Genomic DNA, 21950 nt, shown 5'->3' on the forward strand with positions numbered 1-21950 from the left:
TGCATGCGCAAACCGCGGAGGCGCGCTCGTGTTTCAAAACGTGCATGAAGTCTAAACTTAAGAACTTTTCAAACCACTTCTTAGCGATAGGAGCAAAGTCAGATCGCATAATAGCAGGGGCGCCTAGTGCACTTCATTAACATATGAACACTCCCACAATGAGCAATATATGCACAGGAGTTTTACGTCTTATGTGTGGGCGCCTATCGACACCTGCATAATAGCAGTAGCGCGTATGAAGCGCATAATAAGGGTGGCGGTAGGTCTTAACCTGGCAGTGCGTCTTAATTAACACTTAAGACGGCAAGTTAAGAAGTGCATAATAGGGCCCAGCACCTCCATGGGCTAAGCTTTTGTAAATGTGGCCCTACAACATTTGGCGAGAAAGTACCCATGTATATTCCCAAAATGTAGCCAGTTTGTTTACCACCTATGTAGGCTAGCGTTAGCTAGCTAGTCAGCTAGATACCCTTACTGTGGGATTCAGCAGACACGTTGGAACATAATATCTAGACAAGTTGTAGGGGGGGGGGTCAATATCTTTAGCTAGCTAAAGTAACTAGCTTAATGTTGTCTTAGCAGTTGGTTAAAGAATAGGGGCCGGTTGCATAAAGATAGATTTAGAGATTGCTGCTTGCTACGTGACGACCATGGCCGGTGAGTATGCAGGGTGGATCGTGCCACATTCACCCTCCATGATAGGTGAGAGGGGCGGAAGTGAAAATCAATCTCTGAGATCTCTCAATTCAGATATTCCGACCTATGTGAAGTTCATTAATCGAACGGAACAAAGCGCCACAATATGGTGGCTCAACTTCACCGGACGGCCCGTCTCGTACGGAGACATACCACCGGGCGGGTATAATCGCATGGATACTTTTCTGACTCACCCGTGGGTTTTTAGAGCCTCTCTTACTGGCGCAAATCTTCAAGGGAACCTGGAAGACGTTTATATGCCAGCCCCCAATGAAGAGGATGGTCACCCGGAGTATCTGGATGTCACCATAACAAGGCCAGTGTACTCTTTACAAGAATACTGCTTGATGTTGATCCGACTGTCGGTGAGGGAGGAAGACTATGGTAGACTCGACATTCCAGAATCACTGAGGCAGGACCTCAGCCGACCGCCAAATCTACTAGAGTAATTTCAACTCTTGAACTCAGCTGGGAAATGATTTCTTTGATTTGTCATGGATTCTTGTTGACAAATGGTGACTTTTCCCTCCCCCAAGTAAACTTGGTTTACCCACCTTTTATATTTTATTTACCAGGTTTTCACCTACCAATATTATTTGCTAAAGGGTTTTCCCACCTAATCAATCCATGGTGTTCAGGGTTCAGTCACCTATTTTGTTTGTTTACCACTACCAACCTGTCCTCGACTATTACATCGATGAGCCAAAACATTATGACCACTGACAGGTGAAGTGAATAACATTGATTATCTTGTTACAATGGCACCTGTCAAGGGGTGGGATGTATGAGGCAGCAAGTGAACAGTCAGGTCTTGAAGTTGTATGTGTTGGATGCAGGAGAAATGGGCAGGAGTAAAGACCTGAACGACTTTGACAAGAGACAAATTGTTATGGCCTGACGGCAAAGCTTGTGGGGTGCTCCCGGTCAGCAGTGGTGAGTACCGACAGTGGTCTGAGCAGGGACAAACCACAAATCGGTGACGCTCCAAGGCTCATCGATGCATGAGCATATTAGGCTTATAATATCAACAGCATATTAGGCAGGTGGTCATAATGTTGGCTCATCAGTGTATGTGCTCTATGTGTATACTATATACTATAGCATGTGTTCATAAAGTAGGCTGTTTACCACATGATAATGGAACACACAATATCAAACCCTCTGAATTAACCTACTGTGACACACTTACACAATACTGATTTCTCAACCATATATTTTTTCTGACTAGTGGGTGTTTTACTTGCAAGTGTTACTTGTGAATGTTTTACTTGTATTAAAACTAATTAAACCAAAAAAAAAAAAAAAAAAGATAGATTTAGATCTCACCTTAAGTCAGTCTTGCTATAGACTCTAAAATGTTCCCATAATAGAGTAATATGTTTTACACCTGAAACTGTAGAGAAGGACGATGTCCCAGCCAGACGGCGTCCTCCACAGACATCGGTGCTGACACCACCCTCTGCTGTGTTGTTGAAAAAAAAGGGTCAGATTTCTCCCAAATCCAAATGGAGTCCTGCTGATCTTCAGGGAAGTGGGGCGTGGGGAGCGGTATGATATAAAAACTGTCTAAAATAAAAAAAAACTCATGGAAGCTATTCAACTGGGCCCTGCTCTGTGTGTGTGTGTGTGTGTGTGTGTGTGTGTTTCTAGGACTGTTCATATAAGATGACCAGTGAGCCGCGAGGTGTCTGTCTGATCATCGACAACGACCAGTTTACAAAAGAGTCCAAACTGAAACCCAGACCTGGATCAACCCAGGACAGTGGTGAGCAGACCTCTTAATCAAAGGTGTGGATTATATTGATAATAACCTGAGGGGATTTAGGAGAATCATAGCAACTAGTTTGAAACCTGAACAATTAATTAATTCCGAGATAGCTACCCATACCCATCTTCATCACACACACACGTCATTGGCTGGTAACAATGGAAAATCATCTGGTGTAGTGACCGCTCATTAGCGAGCAGAGTATTCGTAATTCACGGCGTTCCAGCCTTGTACAAAGCACTGTTGATATGTTTGTGTTTACTCAATCACCCAGGCTGCTTAGCGGGTGATATGATGGGATATAAGTGGGACAAAGATGAATGAATGTTGTTGTTGTCAGTACGCATGCAGAGAGTGAGAATAAAGCACATGATTGTTTTTCTACCGGCAAACCGACTACATCGTCCTGTTATTGCCGTCACTCCTACATTGGTGACCCTGACATTCTCTCGAACGTTTTCGGAGATCATTGAAACATGACAACAAACGCAGTTTCACTCAAGCTGCCCGTTTTTTGGGAACAAAATGCCATAGCATGGTTTGCACAAGCTGAAGCTCAATTCGCCCTCAGAGATGTTACCGTGGATAATACCAAATACTACTACGTGGTAGAAGCTCTAACCAATTCAACGGCAGCGAGAGTGGTGAGTCTTATTGAAAACCCACCGGCACAGCACAAATATGTTACCTTGAAGGCGCACCTTATAGATACTTTTTGTCTGTCTGAATCTGAACGTGCACGCCAGCTCCTCTCCCTCCCTGGGCTCGGTGACACAAAACCCTCTGAACTGATGGACCACATGCTAGCTCTGCTGGGCGACCATCAGCCGTGTTTTCTTTTTAATGAGCTTTTTCTGCAACAGTTACCAGACCAGGTTCGTTTTTCAATGGCTAATTCCATCAAAACAGACTTTCGTCAGCTAGCCAAGGAAGCGGATATATTTTTCTCAGCTGGGAAGAAGTGTTTTACAGCCACCATGGATGAGTTTGGGTTCCAACCACTCTCCATCTCCGCTACTGCTGTGGCCCGACGGGTGAGGCCGTCGGGGTTGTGCTTTTACCATATGAAATTCGGGGACAAAGCTAAGAAGTGCCTGCCACCATGCAACTTCAGTGTGTCGGGAAACGCACAGGCCGCCACTCATTAGCAGCTGTGGGTGCCGGCCATTCTGCAGGCTTGCTGTACGTCACTGACTCCCTCTCCGGCCGCCGTTTTCTGTGTGACACAGGTGCCCAGGTGAGCGTGCTGCCTGTATCGGCAATAGACATTAAAACAGCGAAACGAGGACCCTCCCTTGAGGCTGCCAATGGCAGTGCTATCGCTACCTTCGGCAAGCGCACTGTGAGTTTGTGTTTTGCTGACCAGCGTTTTACCTGGAGTTTTGTGTTGGCCAAGGTGTCTACTCCCCTCTTAGGCGCTGACTTTCTCTGCGCTAACAGCCTCCTGGTGGACGTGGGGAACCGCCGACTCGTCAACGCTGAGACATTCGGCTCCTTGTCATGTGAGCGCAGTGACGCAGCCACAATGAAGCTGTCCAGTGCTGTCTCGCCGGCTGACGATTTCTCTCCTCTTCTATTGGAGTTCTCAGACATCACAACACCTACCTTCTCGGCTGCTACCACCAAACACGGCGTCATGCATTACATCTCCACGGAAGGCCCACCAGTGCATGCCAGGGCCCGTCGCCTCGACCCACACAAGCTCACCATCGCGAAAGAGGAGTTTGCAGCCATGGAGGCACTTGGCATCATTCGCCGTTCTGACAGTCCTTGGGCCTCGCCTCTCCATCTCGTTCCCAAGTCCAACGGAGGCTGGCGTCCGTGCGGCGACTACCGGCGTCTAAATGATGTCACCACACCTGACCGTTACCCCGTTCCACATATTCAAGACTTTTCAGCCCATCTAGCGGGCGCGTCTATTTTTTCTAAAGTGGATTTGGTACGGGGATACCACCAGGTGCCAGTTAGCCCTCAGGACGTCCCCAAGACAGCGGTTATAACACCATTCGGACTTTTTGAGTTTTTGAGGATGCCGTTTGGCCTCAAGAATGCTGCCCAGACCTTTCAGAGGTTGATGGACGCCATGCTGGGCAACCTCCCTTTTGTGTTTGTCTACCTAGACGATATCCTGGTAGCTAGCACGTCCAAGGCAGAGCACCTATCCCACCTCCGTCTCCTCTTCAGTCGCCTCCGGGAACATGGATTAATCATCAACCCAGCAAAGTGCCAGTTTGGACTGCCTGCCATGGATTTCCTCGGCCACCACATCACTACTGCTGGGGCGGTCCAGCGCAGGCACATGGCCAGACATTGCTGTTTGGTGGGCCACGGCGTTGCGTCTGTGGATTTCACTCCCAGAAGGTAATGAAATGTAACTATTTGTCATGCTGAAAAATGATCCCATTATCAGTCTCTCTTATTCTGGTAATTGATACTTACCAGAAAGGTTTGACCGTTTTGAGTTTTGTTTTTGTTTGATCAAATGTATGAGCAGACAAGTGTTCTGAATGGTTGACTGTTATACCTTTTAATTGTCAGTTTAATACGTTTGAATTGTTGGCATAAGAATATATTTTCTGTGTGTCTTTAGCAGTCATCCAGTGTTCCATCGGCACCCACGTCTGCCTCTGTGACTGCTGCTACTACGGTGCAGGGTCCAGCTCCACCTCCTGCCATGGCCCTGCTGCTGCCACAGCCTCAGTCCCTGCCATGCCTGTGCAGAGTCCTCTCCGGCCTGGGCCTGCATTGACTGTCTCAATGGTGAATATGTCCATAACATTTTGCCATGTTATTCATTCATTTTATCCAAGCACTGTTTTGTCATAATTTTATTCTGCTGACCAATTAAATTTGCCATTCTTCTCTTCAGTTTCAAAAACCCCGGTTTGGAGGGGCCTCTGGTGCTGCAGCCAAGCCAAACCTTGTGGCTAGGAAGCCTGTTGAGGTATTACATTGATTTGGTGATGTTATTAGTGATGTTATTAGTGTAACTCGTGTATGACTAATGTGGTTTCTGCCTACAATCACATAGATACATGCACAATCTACAGCGTCTGTGAGGACCACCTCTATCACCTCTACCTCTCAGGCTACAGTGCACACATATGCCCATGTCGGCATGGGTTCGAATCCGGCCCATGCCCTGCTGACATGCCCTCTCCTCCGTACTTTCCTGTCTACCTTCACTATCTCTATCCAATAAAATGAAAAATATGAGTGGTACTGCCCCACTCTGAAAAAAATAACCTTTAAAAAATAAATAAATACTGAACTCCTATGAAGGGGAAATGTATTGTCATCGTCTGCTCTGGAAACATCGCCACCTCGGGGTCCTCCTGTAATTTTTAACCAGCTCACTAGTGATCATGATCTAGCTAGCAAGCTAATTCAGTCAATGCAAGAGGGAAAATGTGCATAGGGGTTTCATACGCATGTGACTATTCAATGTGAAAATTCAAGCTGATGCAGGTGACGTAACAAAAGTTTGTGTGTAAAGCAAGCTCGCTAGTTTGGGTCAGTATCCCAGAATGCATTTCACACCGGCCGGCAGCAGGGATTTTATAGCAGGCTATACCTCCATGGGCTAAGCTTTTGTAAATGTGGCCCTACAACATTTGGCGAGAAAGTACCCATGTATATTCCCAAAATGTAGCCAGTTTGTTTACCACCTATGTAGGCTAGCGTTAGCTAGCTAGTCAGCTAGATACCCTTACTGTGGGATTCAGCAGACACGTTGGAACATAATATCTAGACAAGTTGTAGGGGGGGGGGTCAATATCTTTAGCTAGCTAAAGTAACTAGCTTAATGTTGTCTTAGCAGTTGGTTAAAGAATAGGGGCCGGTTGCATAAAGATAGATTTAGAGATTGCTGCTTGCTACGTGACGACCATGGCCGGTGAGTATGCAGGGTGGATCGTGCCACATTCACCCTCCATGATAGGTGAGAGGGGCGGAAGTGAAAATCAATCTCTGAGATCTCTCAATTCAGATATTCCGACCTATGTGAAGTTCATTAATCGAACGGAACAAAGCGCCACAATATGGTGGCTCAACTTCACCGGACGGCCCGTCTCGTACGGAGACATACCACCGGGCGTAAGAGCCTCTCTTACTGGCGCAAATCTTCAAGGGAACCTGGAAGACGTTTATATGCCAGCGCCCAATGAAGAGGATGGTCACCCGGAGTATCTGGATGTCATCATAACAAGGCCAGTGTACTCTTTACAAGAATACTGCTTGATGTTGATCCGACTGTCGGTGAGGGAGGAAGACTATGGTAGACTCGACATTCCAGAATCACTGAGGCAGGACCTCAGCCGACCGCCAAATCTACTAGAGTAATTTCAACTCTTGAACTCAGCTGGGAAATGATTTCTTTGATTTGTCATGGATTCTTGTTGACAAATGGTGACTTTTCCCTCCCCCAAGTAAACTTGGTTTACCCACCTTTTATATTTTATTTACCAGGTTTTCACCTACCAATAGTATTTGCTTAAGGGTTTTCCCACCTAATCAATCCATGGTGTTCAGGGTTCAGTCACCTATTTTGTTTGTTTACCACTACCAACCTGTCCTCGACTATTACATCGATGAGCCAAAACATTATGACCACTGACAGGTGAAGTGAATAACATTGATTATCTTGTTACAATGGCACCTGTCAAGGGGTGGGATGTATGAGGCAGCAAGTGAACAGTCAGGTCTTGAAGTTGTATGTGTTGGATGCAGGAGAAATGGGCAGGAGTAAAGACCTGAACGACTTTGACAAGAGACAAATTGTTATGGCCTGACGGCAAAGCTTGTGGGGTGCTCCCGGTCAGCAGTGGTAAGTACCGACAGTGGTCTGAGCAGGGACAAACCACAAATTGGTGACGCTCCAAGGCTCATCGATGCATGAGCATATTAGGCATAATATCAACAGCATATTAGGCAGGTGGTCATAATGTTGGCTCATCAGTGTATGTGCTCTATGTGTATACTATATACTATAGCATGTGTTCATAAAGTAGGCTGTTTACCACATGAGAATGGAACACACAATATCAAACCCTCTGAATTAACCTACTGTGACACACTTACACAATACTGATTTCTCAACCATATATTTTTTCTGACTAGTGGGTGTTTTACTTGCAAGTGTTACTTGTGAATGTTTTACTTGTATTAAAACTAATTCATTCTAATTCAACTAATTCATTCATTCATATAGACTCTAAAATGTTCCCATAATAGAGTAATATGTTTTACACCTGAAACTGTAGAGAAGGACGATGTCCCAGCCAGACGGCGTCCTCCACAGACATCGGTGCTGACACCACCCTCTGCTGTGTTGTTGAAAAAAAAGGGTCAGATTTCTCCCAAATCCAAATGGACTCCTGCTGATCTTCAGGGAAGTGGGGCGTGGGGAGCGGTATGATATAAAAACTGTCTAAAATAAAAAAAAACTCATGGAAGCTATTCAACTGGGCCCTGCTCTGTGTGTGTGTCTGTGTGTGTGTGTGTGTGTGTGTGTGTGTGTGTGTGTGTGTGTGTGTTTCTAGGACTGTTCATATAAGATGACCAGTGAGCCGCGAGGTGTCTGTCTGATCATCGACAACGACCAGTTTACAAAAGACTCCAAGAAATCTCCAGAGTACTATATGATGTTATTTCTCCAGCCCGACTGCCTTTTTCCGGCCCAGTGTGATGAAAAGTAGCCCCATTGGAGGGTAATCCGCCCCATCTGGCAACCCTGCTATGCACAGTAGCTAAATACAGATGCTAGCTCTACTTTGAAGCTCTCGAGCTAGCCTAGCATAAACGTTTGAAACAAACAATATCCATGTCTTGTCAACTAGAATACACAGACAGGCACTGGAAAAAGTGCCAAACTGACCTAAGCTAACATGGCTAATCGCTAACTCCCTCAGCTGGGCCTTAAAGTGACAAGCGCCCTTTTCTCATCTCAAGCTTCATTAGCTTCATCGGGTCACCACATGTACAGATTTGGTCCCACACACTCCAGATTTGAACCCAAGGTTAGAACCAGGGTTAGTTACCTAGGGTAGAAAGGGCTTTGCTCTCAGACCTTCAGAACCCATTGAAAGTAGGGCAGGGCCCTCAAGGGAATGGCCTAGGACTCTGAAAATTGAATTGGTACAATGTAGGGATACAATGAAGGAGTGTGTAGAGTTTGGTGACTGTGACTCTTTCCATGCCCGTTCCCTGGGCCCAAACGTACGTTGCCAGCAGCAGCAGCAGCAGCCACCCACTTGAATTCAGGCTGCTTTTCCGGCCTAGTGGTTAAAGGAAGGTTAAAGGACTTTAGCGACTCAGCAACCTTAGTAAGTGCTGCCACAGAGACACGGTTGTTCAGATAGAAGGTTTTTCTAATTTAAATCAGTAGATTATTTCCAACTTTAAATCAGTAGATTAAATAGATTAAATCAGTAGATTAAATCAGTAGATTATTTCCAACTTTAAATCAGTAGATTAGTTCCAACTTGACATGACATTGGGATATTTGGAAGGGACTTGAGTCAGACGATGGAGAATCTATTTCAATTGGAAATTGAACGATCAGTCGACCTTCCTCAACTGTTAGGAACATGACTCCTCACATCCTCCAAGTATTGTTGTTGTATAAGGTGAGACATATCAATACGCACCAACATAACATGTACATATCAATCAGCGCACCCACCCACAGTATAGCAACAACATAAAATAGTCCCATCATGCCTATTGCATACATAACATGGGTCTGTCAGACACGTGAGCCAGACATACGGGGGTGGTATGTATGTGGAGCACTCTTATAGATATTCAGCAGGTAGCAGGTAGCAGGTAGCTATACACCTGGTCCAGCTGCTGCTCCTCATCCTCCAGGTAGGTGTCAGCCGGCACCAGGTACTGTCCCTTAAGGCAGATTTGTTCACATTTTAATAAAATAAAATAAAACATTGTTTTACCAATTTGAGTAAAGTCAAATGAACCCTTCCAACATTCCAAAAATGTGGTTGTCAAGAGTTGGTTTTGATTCAAAATAATTGGCATTGATTCTAGAATGTTGGAGTTAGGATGTTTGGTTGATAAGCACCAACATTCAGTCTTGGTGGTAACAACCCTAAGACTAGACCTGAAACTTATTGCTCCAATCTATATCCCATAAATCTTCAGAAATGAGCTTTTACGTCCAGCAACATCATCAGCTTGCACCACGCATGGCACAAAGAAGACAGCATCTTCCTTTGCCACCATCAAATGGTGAGTGTCAAATTCTACAACATTGATTTTGAAAGTAGGAATAGTTTCATGTCTTATTTCACTGATTTGTTCACATTTTAATTAAAACACAACAACATTGTTTTACCAATTTGAGTAAAGTCAATGTAACTTGTTAACCAATATTGAATGTGTATTCTAGTGCCTGGTCCTGTGCAGCACATAGACCTCTTTCTCCAAGAGTCTCCAAGAGTCCAGCAACATCATCAGCTTGCACCACGCATGGCACAAAGAAGACAGCATCTTCCTTTGCCACCATCAAATGGTGAGTGTCAAATTCTACAACATTGATTTTGAAAGTAGGAATAGTTTCATGTCTTATTTCACTGATTTGTTCACATTTTAATAAAAAAACAACAACATTGTTTTACCAATTTGAGTAAAGTCAATGTAACTTGTTAACCAATATTGAATGTGTATTCTAGTGCCTGGTCCTGTGCAGCACATAGACCTCTTTCTCCAAGAGTGGGACTACATCGAGCAGTGCCAGCAGAACCAGTTCCACCGCTACATCTCTGAGCAAGAGTACTGCCTCTGGCTGTTACAGCACGACCCAATGGTTCTCCACTACCTGCCTGAGGAGACAAGGGGGTGTATGTTCAGCTTCTTCTTAGAGCAGAGGGACAGAGCTATGCAGGTACGCTCAGTGGAGAGAAAGGTCAACAAGAGCACAGTAACACAGCTGAGGAAGAGAAAGGCCCAGGAGGAATGGATGGTGCCTCCTCAGAAGAAACAGTGTGTGAGCTCAAACCAGCAGCTGCTTTTCACTGAGGAAGAGATGGAGAAACTGGAGGTCATTCCAGGGATTCTGGACCTGGCTTTGGAGATGGGCTTCCTATCTGAATGAATAATTTGTTCTGTCTTTGAATAATTAAAATGTATTAATTTAGTAGTTAGTAGAAATATGTTAGTTATAAGATATATTTATATCAGGTTTATAAATAAAATACAAATAAAACATTATAAATAAAGAATAATTTCACTTATTCAAGTTGTGATGCGTTTTTCTTTATTTAAACCTGTGTCCATTTGAGGCTGAAATTTTCTTTCTCTCTCTCTCGCGTGAACTTCAGAATGGCACTAACCAAAAATGTACGCTGTAACATCCACAATAATGAACTACGAGAGCACTTAAATAAATAAAAAGTTAATGATTATCGATCAAAATATTTTGTGATCGACCAAGATCCTTATCGATCAATTATCGATCGTCGATCATTGATGCCCACCCCTAGTTTTGATTCAAAATAATTGGCATTGATTCTAGAATGTTGGAGTTAGAATGTTTGGTTGATAAGCACCAACATTCAGTCTTGGTGGTAACAACCCTAAGACTAGACCTGAAACTTATTGCTCCAATCTATATTCCATAAATCTTCAGAAATGAGCTTTTACGTCCAGCAACATCATCAGCTTGCACCACGCATGGCACAAAGAAGACAGCATCTTCCTTTGCCACCATCAAATGGTGAGTGTCAAATTCTACAACATTGATTTTGAAAGTAGGAATAGTTTCATGTCTTATTTCACTGATTTGTTCACATTTTAATAAAAAAACAACAACATTGTTTTACCAATTTGAGTAAAGTCAATGTAACTTGTTAACCAATATTGAATGTGTATCTTGCCTCTCCCTTCTAGTGCGGCAGCTTAGCAAAATAATGGGGACGCGCCGGACAAAAGCACCAAACTTTTTCCATGTGCTCTACATCACCATAGCTTTCAATTTTTGGTGGGAGCCACTTCATCAAGATGGCCGATGGCGGCCATCTTGGATTTCCAAGGTGGCCGCCATGTAAAATCTATAAGTGCAAATATCTCGGCTTCCAAGCCACATACAAGGTCAATCTTGGTGTCAAAATATACATTTTCTGGGTCAAGGAATGCATTAAAGCTATTGAGAATATCACTAGATGATTATTTGTGCCGAGATCAAATAAATATGTTCATTCTGGCAATGTATCCATAAGTTTCAACTCGGTTCTTAAGCAGCTGGACATATATTAATATGTATGTTTTCAATGGCATGTATATTGAAAAATGGACAACATGCATTAATTGAATTGAACTTTATGTGCTTCACTTTTTAACATAACAAAGCATTTTATATCATCAAATTATCGGTCACATTTACAACTGCAAAGCTCTGTGCATTTCCAGTGTGCTTTCTTGCATGAGCACTTTGCACCACAGCCACTTGCGCTTTTACAGCCACATTTGACCAGTTCAGTGCAGCTTTCAAAAGCCATTGGTAGAATGCTCCACACAGGAAGCCAGACCTGGCTGTCTCTATCCAATGTCCATCCACATCCTTCTGGACTGGGTGTCGGCTGCTGAGCCAGTTCAGATGTTGCCCAGATCCCAGACTGGTAGGCAACTCGCTTCAAGTGCTGCAGAAGGGAATCTTGTGTTGGTGGAATGTGTTCCATGGTTCTGTTCTTCTGGCAGAACAACTCTCTCCGTGCTTCATTAATAGATTCCACATCACTCATCTTGTCGTAAAGGACGATTGTGTAGCGCTCCAGAAGTTGAAATTGCTGGGCATCTATGGTCACGGGAGTGTGCGGATTCGCTGCCATGTAGTTGAAGGCCTGGGTGACCTCGGGGTAGGACTTCCCAAGCCTCCAATGCTGACTTCTTCCCCTTCCCACAGAATGCTGAGGTTGTGTCACAGCCTGTGAAACAGTGGAAGACTGGAAGTGCTGTGGACTTACCTTTGCCCAGAGTATGGCAGATGTTATTGATATGAAGATATCTGTAGTTCTTGCCAGTGCCAAAAGCGACCCAGATGTCTGCAGCTGGATACTTGGAGGGCAGGGCATGGAACTTGCCGATGAGGATAACGACAACATCTGTATCCACAGTGCGTACCAAGCAGGTAGAAGAGCGATGCTCCAGGGCATCAAGCAGATGAATCAGTATCCTGGTGTCGGCCTCTTCATGGTTACATGGCAGTATGAAGTGGCTGGTGTCTGTGCCGACCACTCTGGTGCCAGATGTAATGAAGACCTGCTTACCATCTGGCCAGGCAATGGATGCAATCTTCCTGGAGAGGAAGGTGAAGAGTTCCTGCTTGTTCATAGGGTCACGCAGGAAATCTGGCCAATTCCCTGGCAGCTTGTTCTGACCAGCCACCTTCCGTCGTATCCCTTTGCCTTGCTTCTCCCTTGTTGACTCTTTTATGCTGCTGGTGATGTAAGTATCCCAGACCACATCAACTCTTGCAGAGGTCTCCAAGTGCTTCATGATGTGGGTGGGAACAAAGACACAACTGGCATATTCGTCGAATGTGGTAATGTTGGTGGTGGACAGGAAGTGCACAACAGCAGCACCGTCGAGTACTTTGACATCAAAAGTCCCTGGAGGTAAAAAAGAAAGTTAGTTAAAAAACGAAAAACAAACTTTAAATAAGGACTCTCTACAGACCTTGAAGAGAATGATATGCACTTTTTTCTGATTATTACTGATACTACTTAATGCCACTGACTGATTACAACTTGTTTGTAAAAAAAAAAAAAGTACCTGGAGGTTCCTGTTGTGTCTTCTCTGTCAGAACAATTAGCAGATCTGACTTCTTTCCCAAGCGTAGTTTCCCTCTGTCAGATAGGGAGGGAGGGTATGGATGGTTTTCGTGCTTAAAAAAGGTGCTCATGTCACCCTCTCTGTGTTGCATGGCTATATATAATTGGGAGAAGAGTGCAACATCATCCTTCAACATTGAGGTCTGCCCTGCCTGCTTGGTCTTGGTCTTGGGTGTTGGGCATCTGAAGAGAGGCAGTGAGTTATTTTTGATGGGCTCGTGAATGGAGTGTGTGCGGTTCCTGATCACTCTCTCATGGTACTTGTTGTACTGATCTCTGCCCACTGATTCCACATTGCGGACTGTGTTAACCACAGACTCGTCAGTTATATTTCGTGTGTCCAGCATTAGAAGCTCGGGGGTATCATCTAGGAATGGATTGCTCATCCCAGTGATGGTGTGCACCAGAGCTAGTGCTTGTTCTTTGAATGTCTTCTGTGTAGACATTCCTTCTTCATGGTGTTGTTGTTTATTGCCTTCTTCTGAACTCCTGCTCAAACTCTTTTAGGAGTCATGCTTGTTCAGGCCCTGCGATCATCCACTTCTTGAATGCTGAGGGATTCTCGGTGAGTCCCACTGCACCCCCAGAACCCTTCACCAGATCATTATTCTGCTCATGAGCCTGGTCTATCGGTATGCTTGAGAATCTGTTTGTGGTCTTGGGAATAACCCAGTGACCATGTTCTTCAAATTCATTGTGAATGGACATGGGCAAGCTTTCCATGTCGCGGATGTGGACAGGAATCCATCTGGCATAGTTCTGGTGATCAAGGGCGAAGAACCATGGGACGAGAGCCTTCAGTGACTCCACATAGAGGGGGAAATCCTGTTCTCTGTGGACACGTACAAATATCAGACCCATTATTTCCAAGTTGAGGATGGTATCCCAGTACTGGAATGTTGGACTCTTGGTGATCATATCTTGTCTCCAAGCTTCTTTGATCTTCTCATCACGTGGTCCCTCAGTCACCATGTCCAAGAAGGCATCCTGCTGCAGCTTCCCCAGTGCCAGAGCGCTCACTTGGTGGGCATGTCTTGTCCTAGTGAGGTGGGATGCTTTGAGGAAAGAGTCAGCTGTGCCAGAGGATGCGATACCAGCCTCAGTCAGTGCAGTGGTCCAAAAAAAGAAAATCACATAATGATATTCTCAATAGCTTTAATGCATTCCCTGACCCAGAACATGTATATTTTGACACCAAGATTGACCTTCTAAGTGGCTTGGAAGCCGAGATATTTGCACTTATAGATTTTACATGGCGGCCACCTTGGAAATCCAAAATGGCCGCCATCGGCCATCTTGATGAAGTGGCTCCCACCAAAAATTGAAAGCTATGGTGATGTAGAGCACATGGAAAAAATTTGGTGCTTTTGTCCGGCGCGTCCCCATTATGTTCAAATATGGTCTTAAGCCACCGCACTATTCTGAAATAAAGCATTTATACTGTGACCGTAATTGACGTCTTGCCGTGGAGCCACGTGCGTGTTCATGTGTGCCCACATGCATGCGCAAACCGCGGAGGCGCGCTCGTGTTTCAAAACGTGCATGAAGTCTAAACTTAAGAACTTTTCAAACCACTTCTTAGCGATAGGAGCAAAGTCAGATCGCATAATAGCAGGGGCGCCTAGTGCACTTCATTAACATATGAACACTCCCACAATGAGCAATATATGCAGAGGAGTTTTACGTCTTATGTGTGGGCGCCTATCGACACCTGCATAATAGCAGTAGCGCGTATGAAGCGCATAATAAGGGTGGCGGTAGGTCTTAACCTGGCGGTGCGTCTTAATTAACACTTAAGACGGCAAGTTAAGAAGTGCATAATAGGGCCCAGCACCTCCATGGGCTAAGCTTTTGTAAATGTGGCCCTACAACATTTGGCGAGAAAGTACCCATGTATATTCCCAAAATGTAGCCAGTTTGTTTACCACCTATGTAGGCTAGCGTTAGCTAGCTAGTCAGCTAGATACCCTTACTGTGGGATTCAGCAGACACGTTGGAACATAATATCTAGACAAGTTGTAGGGGGGGGGGTCAATATCTTTAGCTAGCTAAAGTAACTAGCTTAATGTTGTCTTAGCAGTTGGTTAAAGAATAGGGGCCGGTTGCATAAAAATAGATTTAGAGATTGCTGCTTGCTACGTGACGACCATGGCCGGTGAGTATGCAGGGTGGATCGTGCCACATTCACCCTCCATGATAGGTGAGAGGGGCGGAAGTGAAAATCAATCTCTGAGATCTCTCAATTCAGATAATCCGACCTATGTGAAGTTCATTAATCGAACGGAACAAAGCGCCACAATATGGTGGCTCAACTTCACCGGACGGCCCGTCTCGTACGGAGACATACCACCGTGCGGGTATAATCGCATGGATACTTTTTTGACTCACCCGTGGGTTTTTAGAGCCTCTCTTACTGGCGCAAATCTTCAAGGGAACCTGGAAGACGTTTATATGCCAGCCCCCAATGAAGAGGATGGTCACCCGGAGTATCTGGATGTCACCATAACAAGGCCAGTGTACTCTTTACAAGAATACTGCTTGATGTTGATCCGACTGTCGGTGAGGGAGGAAGACTATGGTAGACTCGACATTCCAGAATCACTGAGGCAGGACCTCAGCCGACCGCCAAATCTACTAGAGTAACTTCAACTCTTGAACTCAGCTGGGAAATGATTTCTTTGATTTGTCATGGATTCTTGTTGACAAATGGTGACTTTTCCCTCCCCCAAGTAAACTTGGTTTACCCACCTTTTATATTTTATTTACCAGGTTTTCACCTACCAATATTATTTGCTAAAGGGTTTTCCCACCTAATCAATCCATGGTGTTCAGGGTTCAGTCACCTATTTTGTTTGTTTACCACTACCAACCTGTCCTCGACTATTACATCGATGAGCCAAAACATTATGACCACTGACAGGTGAAGTGAATAACTAATTGATTCTCTTGTTACAATGGCACCTGTCAAGGGGTGGGATGTATGAGGCAGCAAGTGAACAGTCAGGTCTTGAAGTTGTATGTGTTGGATGCAGGAGAAATGGGCAGGAGTAAAGACCTGAACGACTTTGACAAGAGACAAATTGTTATGGCCTGACGGCAAAGCTTGTGGGGTGCTCCCGGTCAGCAGTGGTGAGTACCGACAGTGGTCTGAGCAGGGACAAACCACAAATTGGTGACGCTCCAAGGCTCATCGATGCATGAGCATATTAGGCATAATATCAACAGCATATTAGGCAGGTGGTCATAATGTTGGCTCATCAGTGTATGTGCTCTATGTGTATACTATAGCATGTGTAGATAAAGTAGGCTGTTTACCACATGAGAATGGAACACACAATATCAAACCCTCTGAATTAACCTACTGTGACACACTTACACAATACTGATTTCTCAACCATATATTTTTTCTGACTAGTGGGTGTTTTACTTGCAAGTGTTACTTGTGAATGTTTTACTTGTATTAAAACTAATTCATTCTAATTCAACTAATTCATTCATTCATATAGACTCTAAAATGTTCCCATAATAGAGTAATATGTTTTACACCTGAAACTGTAGAGAAGGACGATGTCCCGGCCAGACGGCGTCCTCCACAGACATCGGTGCTGACACCACCCTCTGCTGTGTTGTTGAAAAAAAAGGGTCCGATTTCTCCCAAATCCAAATGGAGTCCTGCTGATCTTCAGGGAAGTGGGGCGTGGGGAGCGGTATGATATAACTGTCTAAAATAAAAAAAAACTCATGGAAGCTATTCAACTGGGCCCTGCTCTGTGTGTGTGTGTGTGTGTGTGTGTGTGTGTGTGTGTGTGTGTGTGTTTCTAGGACTGTTCATATAAGATGACCAGTGAGCCGCGAGGTGTCTGTCTGATCATCGACAACGACCAGTTTACAAAAGAGTCCAAGAAATCTCCAGAGTACTATATGATGTTATTTCTCCAGCCCGACTGCCTTTTTCCGGCCCAGTGTGATGAAAAGTAGCCCCATTGGAGGGTAATCCGCCCCATCTGGCAACCCTGCTATGCACAGTAGCTAAATACAGATGCTAGCTCTACTTTGAAGCTCTCGAGCTAGCCTAGCATAAACGTTTGAAACAAACAATATCCATGTCTTGTCAACTAGAATACACAGACAGGCACTGGAAAAAGTGCCAAACTGACCTAAGCTAACATGGCTAATCGCTAACTCCCTCAGCTGGGCCTTAAAGTGACAAGCGCCCTTTTCTCATCTCAAGCTTCATTAGCTTCATCGGGTCACCACATGTACAGATTTGGTCCCACACACTCCAGATTTGAACCCAAGGTTAGAACCAGGGTTAGTTACCTAGGGTAGAAAGGGCTTTGCTCTCAGACCTTCAGAACCCATTGAAAGTAGTGCAGTGCCCTCAAGGGAATGGCCTAGGACTCTGAAAATTGAATTGGTACAATGTAGGGATACAATGAAGGAGTGTGTAGAGTTTGGTGACTGTGACTCTTTCCATGCCCGTTCCCTGGGCCCAAACGTACGTTGCCAGCAGCAGCAGCAGCCACCCACTTGAATTCAGGCTGCTTTTCCGGCCTAGTGGTTAAAGGAAGGTTAAAGGACTTTAGCGACTCAGCAACCTTAGTAAGTGCTGCCACAGAGACACGGTTGTTCAGATAGAAGGTTTTTCTAATTTAAATCAGTAGATTATTTCCAACTTTAAATCAGTAGATTAAATAGATTAAATCAGTAGATTAAATCAGTAGATTATTTCCAACTTGAAATCAGTAGATTAGTTCCAACTTGACATGACATTGGGATATTTGGAAGGGACTTGAGTCAGACGATGGAGAATCTATTTCAATTGGAAATTGAACGATCAGTCGACCTTCCTCAACTGTTAGGAACATGACTCCTCACATCCTCCAAGTATTGTTGTTGTATAAGGTGAGACATATCAATACGCACCAACATAACATGTACATATCAATCAGCGCACCCACCCACAGTATAGCAACAACATAAAATAGTCCCATCATGCCTATTGCATACATAACATGGGTCTGTCAGACACGTGAGCCAGACATACGGGGGTGGTATGTATGTGGAGCACTCTTATAGATATTCAGCAGGTAGCAGGTAGCAGGTAGCTATACACCTGGTCCAGCTGCTGCTCCTCATCCTCCAGGTAGGTGTCCGGCACCAGGTACTGTCCCTTAAGTGCATGGCACAAAGAAGACAGCATCTTCCTTTGCCACCATCAAATGGTGAGTGTCAAATTCTACAACATTGATTTTGAAAGTAGGAATAGTTTCATGTCTTATTTCACTGATTTGTTCACATTTTAATTAAAAAACAACAACATTGTTTTACCAATTTGAGTAAAGTCAATGTAACTTGTTAACCAATATTGAATGTGTATTCTAGTGCCTGGTCCTGTGCAGCACATAGACCTCTTTCTCCAAGAGTGGGACTACATCGAGCAGTGCCAGCAGAACCAGTTCCACCGCTACATCTCTGAGCAAGAGTACTGCCTCTGGCTGTTACAGCACGACCCAATGGTTCTCCACTACCTGCCTGAGGAGAAAAGGGGGCGTATGTTCAGCTTCTTCTTAGAGCAGAGGGACAGAGTTATGCGGGTACGCTCAGTGGAGAGAGAGGTCAACAAGAGCACAGTAACACAGCTGAGGAAGAGAAAGGCCCAGAAGGAATGGATGGTGCCTCCTCAGAAGAAACAGTGTGTGAGCTCAAACCAGCAGCTGCTTTTCACTGAGGAAGAGATGGAGAAACTGGAGGTCATTCCAGGGATTCTGGACCTGGCTTTGGAGATGGGCTTCCTATCTGAATGAATAATTTGTTCTGTCTTTGAATAATTAAAATGTATTAATTTAGTAGTTAGTAGAAATATGTTAGTTATAAGATATATTTATATCAGGTTTATAAATAAAATACAAATAAAACATTATAAATAAAGAATAATTTCACTTATTCAAGTTGTGATGCGTTTTTCTTTAGTTAAACCTGTGTCCATTTGAGGCTGAAACTTTCTTTCTCTCTCTCTCGCGTGAACTTCAGAATGGCACTAACCAAAAATGTACGCTGTAACATCCACAATAATGAACTACGAGAGCACTTAAATAAATAAAAAGTTAATGATTATCGATCAAAATATTTTGTTGATCGACCAAGATCCTTATCGATCAATTATCGATCGTCGATCATTGATGCCCACCCCTAGTTTTGATTCAAAATAATTGGCATTGATTCTAGAATGTTGGAGTTAGAATGTTTGGTTGATAAGCACCAACATTCAGTCTTGGTGGTAACAACCCTAAGACTAGACCTGAAACTTATTGCTCCAATCTATATTCCATAAATCTTCAGAAATTAGCTTTTACGTCCAGCAACATCATCAGCTTGCACCACGCATGGCACAAAGAAGACAGCATCTTCCTTTGCCACCATCAAATGGTGAGTGTCAAATTCTACAACATTGATTTTGAAAGTAGGAATAGTTTCATGTCTTATTTCACCGATTTGTTCACATTTTGATAAAAAAACAACAACATTGTTTTACCAATTTGAGTAAAGTCAATGTAACTTGTTAACCAATATTGAATGTGTATCTTGCCTCTCCCTTCTGAAATAAAGCATTTATACTGTGACCGTAATTGACGTCTTGCCGTGGAGCCACGTGCGTGTTCATGTGTGCCCACATGCATGCGCAAACCGCGGAGGCGCGCTCGTGTTTCAAAACGTGCATGAAGTCTAAACTTAAGAACTTTTCAAACCACTTCTTAGCGATAGGAGCAAAGTCAGATCGCATAATAGCAGGGGCGCCTAGTGCACTTCATTAACATATGAACACTCCCACAATGAGCAATATATGCACAGAAGTTTTACGTCTTATGTGTGGGCGCCTATCGACACCTGCATAATAGCAGTAGCGCGTATGAAGCGCATAATAAGGGTGGCGGTAGGTCTTAACCTGGCGGTGCGTCTTAATTAACACTTAAGACGGCAAGTTAAGAAGTGCATAATAGGGCCCAGCATCTTCCTTTGCCACCATCAAATGGTGAGTGTCAAATTCTACAACATTGATTTTGAAAGTAGGAATAGTTTCATGTCTTATTTCACTGATTTGTTCACATTTTAATAAAAAAACAACAACATTGTTTTACCAATTTGAGTAAAGTCAATGTAACTTGTTAACCAATATTGAATGTGTATTCTAGTGCCTGGTCCTGTGCAGCACATAGACCTCTTTCTCCAAGAGTCTCCAAGAGTCCAGCAACATCATCAGCTTGCACCACGCATGGCACAAAGAAGACAGCATCTTCCTTTGCCACCATCAAATGGTGAGTGTCAAATTCTACAACATTGATTTTGAAAGTAGGAATAGTTTCATGTCTTATTTCACTGATTTGTTCACATTTTAATAAAAAAAAAACAACATTGTTTTACCAATTTGAGTAAAGTCAAATTAACCCTTCCAACATTCCAAAAATGTGGTTGTCAAGAGTTGGTTTTGATTCAAAATAATTGGCATTGATTCTAGAATGTTGGAGTTAGGATGTTTGGTTGATAAGCACCAACATTCAGTCTTGGTGGTAACAACCCTAAGACTAGACCTGAAACTTATTGCTCCAATCTATATTCCATAAATCTTCAGAAATGAGCTTTTACGTCCAGCAACATCATCAGCTTGCACCACGCATGGCACAAAGAAGACAGCATCTTCCTTTGCCACCATCAAATGGTGAGTGTCAAATTCTACAACATTGATTTTGAAAGTAGGAATAGTTTCATGTCTTATTTCACTGATTTGTTCACATTTTAATTAAAAAACAACAACATTGTTTTACCAATTTGAGTAAAGTCAATGTAACTTGTTAACCAATATTGAATGTGTATTCTAGTGCCTGGTCCTGTGCAGCACATAGACCTCTTTCTCCAAGAGTGGGACTACATCGAGCAGTGCCAGCAGAACCAGTTCCACCGCTACATCTCTGAGCAAGAGTACTGCCTCTGGCTGTTACAGCACGACCCAATGGTTCTCCACTACCTGCCTGAGGAGACAAGGGGGTGTATGTTCAGCTTCTTCTTAGAGCAGAGGGACAGAGCTATGCGGTCACGCTCCATGGAGAGAGAGGTCAACAAGAGCACAGTAACACAGCTGAGGAAGAGAAAGGCCCAGGAGGAATGGATGGTGCCTCCTCAGAAGAAACAGTGTGTGAGCTCAAACCAGCAGCTGCTTTTCACTGAGGAAGAGATGGAGAAACTGGAGGTCATTCCAGGGATTCTGGACCTGGCTTTGGAGATGGGCTTCCTAACTGAATGAATAATTTGTTCTGTCTTTGAATAATTAAAATGTATTAATTTAGTAGTTAGTAGAAATATGTTAGTTATAAGATATATTTATATCAGGTTTATAAATAAAATACAAATAAAACATTATAAATAAAGAATAATTTCACTTATTCAAGTTGTGATGCGTTTTTCTTTAGTTAAACCTGTGTCCATTTGAGGCTGAAACTTTCTTTCTCTCTCTCTCGCGTGAACTTCAGAATGGCACTAACCAAAAATGTACGCTGTAACATCCACAATAATGAACTACGAGAGCACTTAAATAAATAAAAAGTTAATGATTATCGATCAAAATATTTTGTGATCGACCAAGATCC

The sequence above is a fragment of the Nansenia antarctica genome, assembly GCF_963989245.1.
Source record: "Nansenia antarctica genome assembly, chromosome: 15".
In the NCBI taxonomy this organism is placed as follows: Eukaryota; Metazoa; Chordata; class Actinopteri; order Argentiniformes; family Microstomatidae; genus Nansenia; species Nansenia antarctica.